Raw genomic sequence first — 12,873 nt, 5'->3', positions numbered from 1 at the left:
GGCTTTAGAAGGGCTCTCCTTGTTCACAAAAGGGGCCTCACCATAAATATCCAAGTGCACTAAGGACGCAAGTTAATTTTGATTCCCTCCATTGGCAGCCCAGCTCCAAAACTGTCAGGGTTTCCATCACCACCAGGTAGTCAGTGACCATGGTCCTCAGACACGAGATCAGGGATGGGAAGGGGGTTTGGGTTTTCAAACTGCCTATCTGGAACGCCTCAGTTGTATTACCCTTGGGTTTGTAGTATCAACAAAAGCTCGGGGAGCCCTGACCAGTGTAGCTTAGTTGGTTGGGCATCAACCCACAAAGTGAACGGTTGCTGGTTCGATTCCTGGTCAGGGCACATGCCCCAGTTGTGGGTTTGGTCCAGGTAGGGGCACATGTGAAAGATAGCAGATTGATATTTCTCTTCTCTTTCTTCCTCCCTTTCCCTCTCTCTAAAAATCAATAAATCAAATCTCAAAAATAAAAAAGTTAGGGGATCTGCCTCCAGTTCTGAGTTTGTGGGACATAAGCAGGTCACTTACTCTCCTGGGTCTCAGCTTCCTTCTCTGTAAAATGAAAGAGCTGAATGAGATGATTGCTTTAAAAGTCCTTCCTTCTCGACAATCCATGAAAGCCCCAAGCAACAGAAACCTCGAGCGGTGCTGACTTGCCTCCATAGCATCTGGCACAGAAAATAAGTGTTCCCATGGGTTACTGAGCTGTAAACAGTCAACAAGTAGCTAAGGGTCACTGTAAAGAGGAAGAGGGCAGCCTGCAGAAGTAGAAGGAGTCAGCACATGACACCCAGGATGTTTCAGTACAGATTTCAAATGCTATGAGCAGAACTTACGAACACCATAAGCACTAAAAGGGCAAGAACCCAATTCTTTAGATTTAAATGAGGGAACTACATCTGAATGATCAGAGGAAGGTGGCCATGGTGGAAAAGGACAGACCAACAGCCAGGAGCAGTATTCCTGGGGCTCAAAGAAACCCTGCTTCTCTGCAGACCACAGAAGTACCTTTAGCTACAAGGGCAGGTAAGTAATATCAACTCCCCAATATTGTCAGAGATAAGAATGTAAAGATGTCCATGAAGTACCCTGAAATAGTACCAGGGCCACCAGTGTGCAACGAGCAGCTATTGCTTTAAATCTATAAAACTAGCTAACATTCATAAGGTTTTTCTTATGTGCCAGGCACTATCTTAATTGTTTTACTTGCATTAAAGTTTACGTGCTCACAACCTGGGAAGATAGGTATTATTATCCTCATTTTACAGATGTAGAAATTAAGTCACAGAGTTATAAACTTGCCCAAGGTCTCAGAGGCAGGAAGTAGCAAAACCTGGGTTTTTAAACCCACTTTAATACTGAAATTGTATCAGTGATTCACCTCATCGTTTCTCCCATGTAAACGAATTTTAGTTTCGGTGCTGTCGGCCTGGTACATGCCACGTGTTCACTAAAGTGGAAGGTTACATTTGGGACGCCCTGATAAACGAACAACCTGGGGAGGGCACTGCTGATGAAGAAGCCCTAGGGTGATGATCATGCTGAGCCTCAGCAAGCAGGCCACTCCCCTCACGTCTGCTCTGTGCGGCCACCTCACACACGTGTCTCCTGTACACACGCTGACAAAGTCCAGCCGACCCCCTGGCACCACAGCAGCATGCAGGTTACCTGTGTCCTGCCTGAGGGAAGGGCTGCTGGAGAGCAAGGCCAGAGCTCGGAAGGACAGGCAGACCCATTCTTCACCCTGGCAGAAGGAAGCAAAGCCAGGGTGAAGCAAGGACCCCCGGAGGGAAGGGGTTTGATTTTTTATTTTTTTTAAGGGTTTCAAATGTAAAATCTTGTAAAAATTTCTCACTTCCATGAGGAGCAACTGACCCAGGGCATGCCCTCGGAGCCTTCACAGAGCCGGGCTTAAAGCCTACAGGGCACAATCATCGACTTCAAGGACTCATCGTGGCTCACTATCGTCACACGTCACAAATACGTTTTATTTTCAAAAACGTGGAACAATCACATTCAGAAAGAACTGAATTCCAATCCTGGTACCATTTCCTTACCAGCTGAGTGACTTGGGGCAAGTAATTTAACCTTCTTGGGCCTATTTTCTTATCTGTAAAATGTTATAATAAGAGCACCGACTCATAAATTTATTGACAAAATAATGCATATAAAGCACTTAGGCACAGTACCTGCTGTGGAATGGTCAATATTACTTATTATCAATAAGAGAACATTACTTTGATTTATGAGCCTGGAGATACCCAACTGAAATGAGCTAAAATGAGATCTCTCGCCCCAAACAATAAACTTCTAACTCTGTTAAACACCCTATTGCTAATTCAAGGGCTCCCTTGTTTATCTTCCATCTAGCACAGCATGTACTCAAATGCTAATTACAAGTTAGGTGTCAATTATCTTATAAACGTTTCTTCAGATCACGAAGCATCAAAAGCCTGTGCCTCTCTGAAGGACAGGACTTTTGAGCTCTGTTCCTTTTCATGCCCTGGATTCCAAGCTCTTCTCTTTCTGTCTCCACTGAGTTGTTTCAAAATTTATTAGTCAGGACACCTCCTCCCACAGGAAAAATGGGCTCTGCTACTTAACAGTTGCTACATTCTTGTTTCCACTAAATCACTGAGCAAAAGACAAAAACACTTGTAAAACGATTCAGTGACCTTCGGTGAAGAGTGAACTGGTTTTTAAAAAAGACACCGAAACACAAACCAAAAAGAAGGTGGCACATTTAAAACTCCTCCATAAGGAGATGCCAAAAACAGAAGTAAAGCTACACGGCAGAATGGGTGAAAATTATTTGCACACAAGGTAGAAATAGTGCAATTGGGGGTAGAGGAAGGGAAAGTGGGGATATGAATAGGCTGTTCACAGAGAAATAAATACAAATGGCCAATAACCATATGAAAAGATGTCCAGTCTCATTATAATCATAGTAAGTTGGATGGCTTAACCATGTAGAGGTTGCGGAATCTTGGGGAGCCATTTGTACTTCAGAATTACTTTGAAAAGTAATTTTCCCTTCTATATTTTAAAAGGCCTATTTTTAAAAAAGATTTTATGTATTTACTTTTACAGAGGAGGGAAGAGAAGGAGAAAGGCAGAGAAACATCAGTGTGTGACAGAGATTGTACATCTCGCACACCCCCGACCAGGAACTTGGCCCACAACCCAGGCGTGTGCCCTGAATGGGAATCCAACCAGCGACGCTTTGGTTCATGGGCTGGTGCTCAATCCACTGAGCCTATAAAGGCCTATTTTTTAAAGGGTCAGGTGAAGCTGGACAGAAAAACTCACGGTGACAACCACTTGACATTTTATACCCAGACCCTCACGGGCTCATTCTGATCAATGATGACCTCACGACAACATGCCAGTCACCAAGGATCTCCTCCATCCCTCTCTAGAAGAGAAGCAGAGGAAATACAAGAAGAAGTACCCAGAGCAGAGCCCCAATTCCTACTTCATGGAGGGGAAATGCCCAGGATGCTAGAGGATCACCACCACCTCTGCACAAAGTGGTGCTCTGTGTTGGCTGCTCCACCGTCCTGCCCGTCAGCACACAGGAGGAACAGCGAGGCTTCCAGAAGGGTACTCTTTCAGAAGGAAGCAGCACCAAAAGCACCCCGAATCGAAACGAGTGGGGAACCATACCAATAAACACATTCTGAATTAAAAAAAAAAAAAAGATGTGCAGTGTATCGCTGAATAGCCCCCAAGTTGTGTCTATTTTAAGGTAGTTTTCCCCAATTTCCTAAGCAAATACTACCCTTCTAAAAAGCTCATAAAAGTCTTGGCATATTTATAAGTGTTGTACTACACCCAGACAAGATTCAAAGATCATAATTAATTAGTATTTAGCTAAAACACCCACTATAACATTCTGTTCCACAACAAGAATGCAATGATTTAAATTTTAAAAATAATTAGTTTAAAAATAATTAGTTTAAAATAAATTTTAACAATAATTAGTATGTGGGCCTTTCACCAACATACATCTCAGACAGGTCCTCATGAAACCCAGAGTTCCATTTTTAAATTCAGTATTTAAATACCAATATTTTAAGTGATAGGCTTGAAAAAATCTCTCTCATTAACACAAAATATAAAACAGTGTGAATTGTATTACAGCACTGGCTACAAGTCAGTCAGGAGTAAAAACTTCAACTCTGCCACTTTTGAGCTGAGTGGGGCAGGTTTCTTCTCAGTCTACTCATTTTTAATTGTAACGTGAGGGTAGCATCTATTATCATAGGTTTGTTACAGTTTCAGCTCAGATTATAGAAAGCACCTGGTGTAGTCTTGCCAACATAACACATTGCCAATTTCATAATAGAAAGTATTTAAAATATTTTTCTCTATCAATTCCATGTCAGTTCTGCTGGTCACTTAACTATGTTCATATAAGATATACATATAGATATCATATATAAACTTCTAAAATGTAAATTCTTTGTCTTCCCCTGAATCTTAGATCTTCACTTCTACAAGATGCAGACATCTTTGAATAACCACGTCTCACACTATTATTTCTAGAACTTTCAGCAAACATGTTGGCAGCTCTCTGGAAAGTAATAAGTAGTGAAAATGAAAATACTGAAAGCAGCCCATTAATTTTCACACAGAATAGTTTCAAGAGTCACTGCAAAACACATAATTTCAATAAATAGGAAGAATAAGCAAGGGTAAGAGCCTGAATACAGACAGCATCAAAAACAACACCTTCCTATGACATTTACTGAGGCTGCTTTCCCCAGGCACTCTGCAGTATTTCTGACGAACGGGAGCGGGTTATATTATGCCCTGGCAACTCCAGTGGATATAGTCTGAGACGAGAAATAGGTGAAATTAAAATTAAAGTCTTCAGGTCCTGGATGGGTAGCTCAGTTGGTTAGAGCATTGCCTCCATATGCCAAGGTTGCAGGTTTGATCCCCGGTCAGGGTACATACAAGAATCAAGCAATGAATGCATAAAGTAGTAGAACAACAAATTGATGTGTTTTTTTTTTCTCTCCCTCCCCACCCAATCTCTCTTCCTCCCCTCACTGTCTCTAAAATCAATAAAATAATTTTTAAAAACAAAATTAAAATCTTCAGCCCATTGTATTTGTGGTCACTTTTCAGCCCTCCAGAGTTCCCTCTGTTGTGTGTTCAACCATTAAATAATAATAACTGAGAATTCCTTTGAGGATGTAATTTTTACTGGTTAATTCTCTCTACATAGGCAGAAACATGGGCCTATGACTGCATGACTATTTTTTGAAGAACTTATTGAGGAGCTCCTTTGGGCCAGGAACAATTCTTTGCTGAATTTAAGATACAAAAATGAGTAAGGCATGAAAACTATCATGGCACAAGATATCCACTTATTACAGGAGACTAAGATAAATGGGAATTCAGAAAACTAGTCCTCCTCACTGCCTTGGTGAGGGGTAGGCTAGAGGCCTGGAGAGTCTTGAGGGATGAGTGAGTGGGTGCAGGGAGCAAGAAGAGGCCCCGAGAAAAGTGTTTCATGATGCAAAGACGGGAGTGAGAAAGAAGGGCACGCACACACAGCCCTACAGCAGTAAAGGGCATCATTGAGAGAAAGGCGGCAAGTCATGGAAGGGCGTTCACACCACCCTGGGGAGGTGAGCTTTTATCCTGAAGGGCACCAGGTATGGAAGGGCCTTCTTGCAGAAATAAATTAAGAGGGAACAGATTCAGCCTCTCCAATACCTTCTTTGTTTAGAAAATCTTCTATCCTAATAACGGAGCCCTTGAGTTGTACAGGTTGTAAACAAATATGAAGTGGTTCTTAAGAGCTAGAGTAAGCACTTGAATTTTAAACTAATAGTCAAAAGGGGTCTGAAATGTCAGAATTCCTAACTAACCTTCTGGTTCCAAGTAGTACAGAACAATCTCATTGCCAAGTTGCTGTTTGTGGCGGCTTCTTAGTTCTATTTATTCAGCTCTGGTCTTTATGAACCGTGTAGTTGGGAGAGTCTGGCTTTCTCCTATGGACTGGATTTTGGGTGGATTTTTTTTCTAATTTCTTAAGAAAAATGAGCATGCATACTTTTATTATAAGAGTTCCCTTGATGCTTAAAATAAAAAGATTTATTTGATTTGGTTACGGGTTTGCAATATGATTCAGAAGTCATAACATTTCTCAAGTAATTTTTTCCCTATCAAAATTAAGCTCAAATGTCTTTTATTTTAAACTTATATTTTAATCTCCAAAATATGAAAATGGCACGTCTACAGAAGCTGGTTTGACAAGGCCAATATTCAGTAGATTCAGTTTAGAAAATTAGCAGAAGAAAAGGTCTAAAGTTTACAACACTGCTTTCTGTGGGTCCACCCGCAACTCCCTGCTCCCTCCCCACAGTCACCACTGCCAACTCAGAGTTAGGATTCAATTACAATAACAAGGCAATGTTTTTATGAGTCTTAGATACTCAATAAGAGGTGTAATATTAATATAACTGCATATTAAAGTATTGTGCATTGCCCAAGACTTCCATTCTAACTTGCTTCTGTTGGCCTGAAAAATTAGAAACCAATCCAGCATCTGACTCTAGCCAGGTAGTGTTTTCTTCAAGGCAAGGGAGGCTTTTCGAGCCAAACATAACATGTGGAAGGACTGTTCCACGTGTGCACGTGGGGCTTTCGATTCCACATTTCCCAGTAAAAATGCTCCAACATACAACAGTGTCTGCGCAGGAGAAACTGAGAAGGGCTGAATGACCAATGGCCATGCAAAATGCCAAGCATGGCTTTCAAAGAATAGAAAGAGGAAAACCAAGATGGCGGCGTAGGTAGACACACTGCGCCTCCTCGCACAACCAGAACTGACAGAAAAATCAAACGGCAAGGAAGTCCAACACCAAGGAAATAAAAAACATTTATCCAGACCGGTAGGAGGGGCGGAGATGGGCACTGGGGCGGAGAGGACTCGCGTGGCCGTGGCAGGACTGAGACTGGTGGAGTGTGGGACGAATTGAGCAGGCAGTCCGAGCACTAGCAGACCCTGCGGCCCCACATTCGCGCACAGATAAACCGAGAGGGCCAGACTCAGAGTGGCAGAGAACGGGGCAGGCAGAGCGGCGGGTACCACCCTGCGGCCCCACATTCGCGCACAGATAAACCGGACAAACGGCGGGGAAAGAAGCAGACCACTCAACCCAGGGCTCCAGCGCAGGGAAATAAAGCCTCAAACCTCTGATTGAAAACGCATGTGGGGATTGGGGCAGCAGCAGGAGAGACTCCCAGCCTCACAGGAGAGGTCATTGGGAGAGACCCACAGGGGCCTAGGGCGTGCACAAGCCCATCCACTCGGGAACCAGCACCAGAGGGGCCCAGTTTGATTGTGGGTAGCGGAGTGAAAGGTTGAAATCTGGTGGAGTGGAGAGGGCGCCATTGCTCCTTCTCGGCCCCTCCCCCACGTACAGCGTCACAGCACAGTGACCAGCATTACCCGGCCCAGGTGAACACCTAAGGCTCCGCCCCTTAAAGTAACAGACGCGCCAAGACAAAAAAAAAAAAATGGCCCAAATGACAGAACACTTCAAAGCTCTAGAAAAAATACAACTAAGCAAGGAAGAGATAGTCAACCTATCAGATGCACAGTTCAAAACACTGGTTATCAAGAAGTTCACAGAATTGGTTGAATCTGTTCGAAAACTAGATGAAATAATGAAGCCTATGCTAAGAGAAACAGAGGAAAATGTACAGGGAACCAATAGTGAGGCGAAGGAAACTGGGACTCAAATCAATGGTGTGGACCAGAAGGAAGAAAGAAACATCCAACCAGAAAAGAAGGAAGAAACAAGAATTCGGAAAAATGAGGAGAGGCTTAGGAACCTCCAGGACATCTTGAAATGTTCCAACATCCAAATTATAGGGGTGCCAGAAGGAGAAGAGGAAGAACAAAAAACTGAAAACTTATTTGAACAAATAATGAAGGAGAACTTCCCTAACCTGGCAAAGGAAATAGACTTCCAGGAAGTCCAGGAAGCTCAGAGAGTCCCAAAGAAGCTGGACCCAAGGAGAAACATACCAAGGCACATCATAATTACATTAGCCAAGATGAAACAGAAGGAGAGAATCTTAGAAGCAGCAAGAGAAAAGGAGACAGTTACCTACAAAGGTCTTCCCATAAGACTGTCAGCTGATTTCTCCAAAGAGACCTTACAGGCAAGAAGAGGCTGGCAAGAAGTATTCCAAGTCATGAAAGGCAAGGACCTACATCCAAGATTACTGTATCCAGCAAAGCTATCATTTAGAATGGAAGGGCAGATAAAGTGCTTCTCAGATAAGGTCAAGTTAAAGAAGTTCTTCATCACCAAGCCCTTATTCTATGAAATGTTAAAGGGAGTTACCTAAGAAAAAGAAGATAAAAAATAGGAACAGTAAAAATGACAGCAAAATCACAGTTATTAATGACCACACCTAAAACAAAAACAAGAGCAAACTAAGCAAACAACTAGAACAGGAACAGAACCATAGAGATGCAGATCACATGGAGGGTTGTCAATAGGGGAGTGGGAGGGGGAGAGGGGGGGAAAGGTACGGAGAATAAGTAGCATAGATGATAGGTGGAAAATAGACAGGGGGAGGGTAAGAATAGTGTAGGAAATGTAGAAGCCAAAGAACTTATAAGTATGACCCATGGACATGATCTATAGGGGGGGAATGTGGGAGGGAGGGGGTAGGCAGAATGGAGTGGAGTGAGGGGGGGGAAATGGGACAACTGTAATAGCATAATCAATAAATATATTTTTAAAAAAGAGAAAAACAAGAATAGAAAGATACCCCAATACTTCTCACTAAGCATTTGCTCAAGCTACTATCTTGAATCATATGAAACTACCATTTTTGTAGTTCAGAAACAACTAAGGTCAACTACTTATGTGGTTCAACCTACTGGCAGGAAATACTGCAGAACTAAAGGTAACTTCACCACATTTTTTTCTGATGATCTAGCTGGATCATTTGTGACTTAAAAACATCATGAATATTAGGCTTTTGAATCAATGCCACCCCCAATGAATTCAATAAAAAACAATAATTTTTTTAAAAGAGTAGGCTTTTGGAAGTTAGGGTATCAAAATTCATACAAAAACAAGCTTTTTCAATAAAGTGTTCTAACAATTAAAGCAAAGCTAAATCAACCTTCTAGGAAGGTGTTTTCTAAATATTCTGTTTACTATATATCTGTTCTTTTGTTTTTCCAAGACTCTTTAATTGTCACAAAATTTTCCTGGAAAATACATTTTTCTACAGGCGTGAAGAGAGGGGGGCAAAGGGAGAATGCTGGGTCCCTGCTGGACAGGGAGAGGTTAATGAGAAATTCAAGCCTCAGCTGAACTCCCCAGGCCTCAATTTCCTCATTTCAAAGAAAGGCCCTGGATCAGATGACCTCTAAAAAGTCCCTCCTGGCTCTAGCACTAACAATTTATTGGAATTTGGGTAACAGACCATATTCTACCTATATCGACTTGCATTTTACATCATTCTCCTGCCAGCTCATAAATAATTTCACAGCCAGTAAGGAACAGCCATTAACTGTCACTGGACCTCAACCAAAAAGAAAAAAATCTAACTCCCTTCACTATATACAGCACATGCTTTTGCAGAGGGGGCACTGGCATGGCTAGCACATGCTCAAGAATCCCTCCACCCTCTCTGCTTTGGGTCCTATGTAATCAGACAACCCTCAACTTTGGTTCTTCTTCTCCCACTTTGATCTTACTGTTCAAACCTGTTTGCAGATATCCTGTGAAGGCAACAATTAAATAGTTTTAATGGTACCCTCATACAATCTATATATTCTCATCTCAGAGTTCACGCAACTGTTCACTTCTGTTTTAAAAACAAGCACATTCTCCTTTATAAAAGGCGCTTTACGTGTTCAAATGTTAAAACATTCTAAAAGGGATGCCAAAAAACCCCCCAACACACCAAACCTTTAATGGCTTCTTTATTCAAATACAAGAAAAATAAATGAATTATTTCCAGTGGAAATCAGATTGCAAATTGGCAGTCTCAGCCCACAAACATGTTTATGTGGCCCACACAGTATTTTAAAAATATTTGATCTGGTTGCCAACATTTTCAGATGGGAAAATATCACTTGAAACTCTAAATGTCCATCTTCTCTTGAAAAGTGGAAAACCATGGCACCACTAAGGTCCTCATTTTTGCGCACTCACAGCAGTTTGAAGATCTGAGCATTGGCTGTTTTGATACTTTTCTCCCTCAAATAGACAAGTCAGATGATGCTCACCCTGGTCACAGATGGTTTCTGTATTTCTCTCCCTTACTATCTTACCATTCCACAAATAATTCAATCCAGAACCAAACTGGAAGAGGCCTTCCAAAGCTGTGTGATAAACCATTAATTATGACCTTTTTTTTTCTTCCGGTTTTATTTATTTATTTCTAGAGGGGACGGTAGAGAGAAAGAGAGGGAGAGAAACATCGATGTGTGGTTGCCTCTCACATGCCCCCAACCAGGGACCTGGCCCACAACCCAGGCATGTGCCCTGACTGGGAATCGAACTGATGACTTTTTGGTTCACAGGCCAGTGTTCAATCCACTGAGCCACACCAGCCAGGGCATGATCATGAACTACATAAGGTAAACTTTTATTTCTTATTAATATTATGGCTATATCAAGTTAAGCCTTTTACTAATTGTAACAAAGTTACGCATTCTAATTGCATTAATTGAAATCTAGACGACATAAATTTTTGATTTTCTTTTCCAAGATGTGGGATTGCTAGATTTAAATTTGATCTATTATAAAAGCTTTTCCAAGTCTATAAGCATAATACTGTTAAAAAACACCGCTACTCATACTAATTTTGTGCCCTCTTTGCTGAAAATAGTTGCTGTATTTTCCTAATCAGGTCATAGTTATTTCAAAAGCCTTAACAGTTTCTTGTCTCTACCTTGCATGAAATGGACAGAGCAACTAGTTTAACAAAACATCTTCCTAAATCTTATTCTTCGCCCTACCATGGATTCAAATATCTCTTGTCGACTGGAGATAAGGAGGCTTATTTCCCAGGAGTATTATTAGCAAAAATGGCACAAATCTTGAGTTGTGGTGACATTAATACATAGGGGGTTAACCGACTATTCACTATCTCCATGAGCCATGGAATCAAAGCAAACAGAAGTAAGCTGCACTGTAGACGGTAAGATGGGACGTAGCTCTTTCCTCTTTCCCAAGACCATGGTTAACATACGGCGGAGGAAACACAGACGGAAGACACTAGAAGATACAACAATGGGAAATAAACAGCACCCTGTTGCAACTGTAGGCCCGCCATTGTTCGGAGGGTTGCTGAAGTTTTTAATAGCTCTTCTTCTAAAGCATATTATCTTTTCCATCAACAGGACAGCTGAGCCAAGGCCTCGGAGCATTTCTGATGATACAAGATCCTTTGATCGTCCCAAATTCATTCCCCTTAATACCTGAGATTCTAAGTACAGAGTTCCAAATTTAGAATATACATATTCTGTACTCTATCATAAGGAAGAAAATCATTATTAGCTCTTAAATTCAACTACAAAAGCACAGCAACAATTTTGCTTTATGTTGTGAAGGAAAAGTGCACTTTTAAATATCACTGATGCAGGCGTTATTTCCTTCGATGTATCCACATGACCAAAATGTGCTTGCCACAAGAGTTTCTTTTATAAACAGAAATGCAGAAAACAAATAATCTCCACCAGGAATATGCATAAATTCTCAGCCCAAAAGATATCATTTCATAAATGACTTCTTTATACCAGTTAATTACAAAGCAGTTCTCTCCAACACAAGTAATCTTCAATACCTCAAGTAGACTTAGAAATAACATCTCTCCTCTGAAAATGGCTAGAAGAATATGCCGTGTTAAAAACTAGGTAGGAGTGACTCAGTGCTGCCAGTTTTAGCTCAGCCAGCCAGTCAGTCAGGCAAGTGTGCTGTGACAGACGGCCCCGGTCACACAACGTGTGCTCAAATCAGCAACTACTCTCTGGAAATAAGTGTTCCAAGGAGACTGGGCTCAAATGGATCCTCAACCTGCTTCCACCTTCTACAATTCCTATGACTCAATAGCACTGCTGGCATTCAGTAAAGCTCAGTGATAAACACTGCACATGGGTACTGTTTAAATGTTTAAATTATCCATGAACCCAAAGTTCAATGCGAGCACAGGAAGCAGGCCTGGCACAGTGACTGCCCCACCTCTGGGCCCAAGATTGGCCTTTGATCGTGAGGATGTTGGCAATGAACGATTTCGAGCACAGAGACTATCACTCACTCATCTCTATACCCATTATCTGTAGTCAAACCACAACTTTTACCATCCATATACTATACCTCAAGTCTTTTTTTTTTTAATGACAAATACACGTGAAGACCCCTGAGGACCTCTCCCTGGTGCCATTCCCCTACTTCCCCCAACTCACCAGCTTGAGAGGCAGAGGTGGGGAGGGAACAGGAGGTTAGAGAGAAAGGGAAATAGATGACATAACATTGGATTGGGTGGGGATATAAAGTACACAATAATATTGTAATAACTGTATGGTATTAAATGGGTATTAGATTTATTGAAGTAATAAAAAATCTTTTTCTAAAAAAATAAAAGAGAGAGAGATCAACATCACATTCTCAATACTCCTAAAGCTTCAGTATCCATAATGGTAGCCACAAGCCACATGGGGTTATTTAAATTTAAATGCAAATTAGTTTAAATTAAACAAGATAAGAAATTAATTCTACGATTGCATCAGCCACATTTCAGGAATCCAACAGCCACATATGGCTAGTGGCTCCCATACTGGACAACGCAGTAGTGAAACATTTCCATGACACGGAG

The 12,873-nt window shown here is 41.5% G+C and overlaps 1 protein-coding gene across 5 annotated transcripts in view; it reads right to left on the bottom strand.

The window, feature by feature from the left end:
• The window catches only part of SEPTIN11 (septin 11), a 105,947-nt gene that overhangs the window by 62,510 nt on the left and 30,564 nt on the right, over positions 1-12,873 (bottom strand). Inside the window, exon 1 of one of the 5 annotated variants that reach the window (XM_045184971.3) lies at positions 1,669-1,687. The exons of the other annotated variants lie outside the window; for them this stretch is intronic. The gene's annotated coding sequence lies outside the window, so the exon portion shown is untranslated. Of the gene's footprint in view, positions 1-1,668; positions 1,688-12,873 lie in introns of those variants that run through there. 5 annotated transcript variants of the gene reach the window in all.

This window comes from Desmodus rotundus, chromosome 4 (genome assembly GCF_022682495.2).
Source record: "Desmodus rotundus isolate HL8 chromosome 4, HLdesRot8A.1, whole genome shotgun sequence".
NCBI classification, from domain to species: Eukaryota; Metazoa; Chordata; class Mammalia; order Chiroptera; family Phyllostomidae; genus Desmodus; species Desmodus rotundus.
The sequence above is the reverse complement of the archived record's forward strand: the minus strand, read 5'-3'. Positions and strand labels throughout refer to the sequence as shown.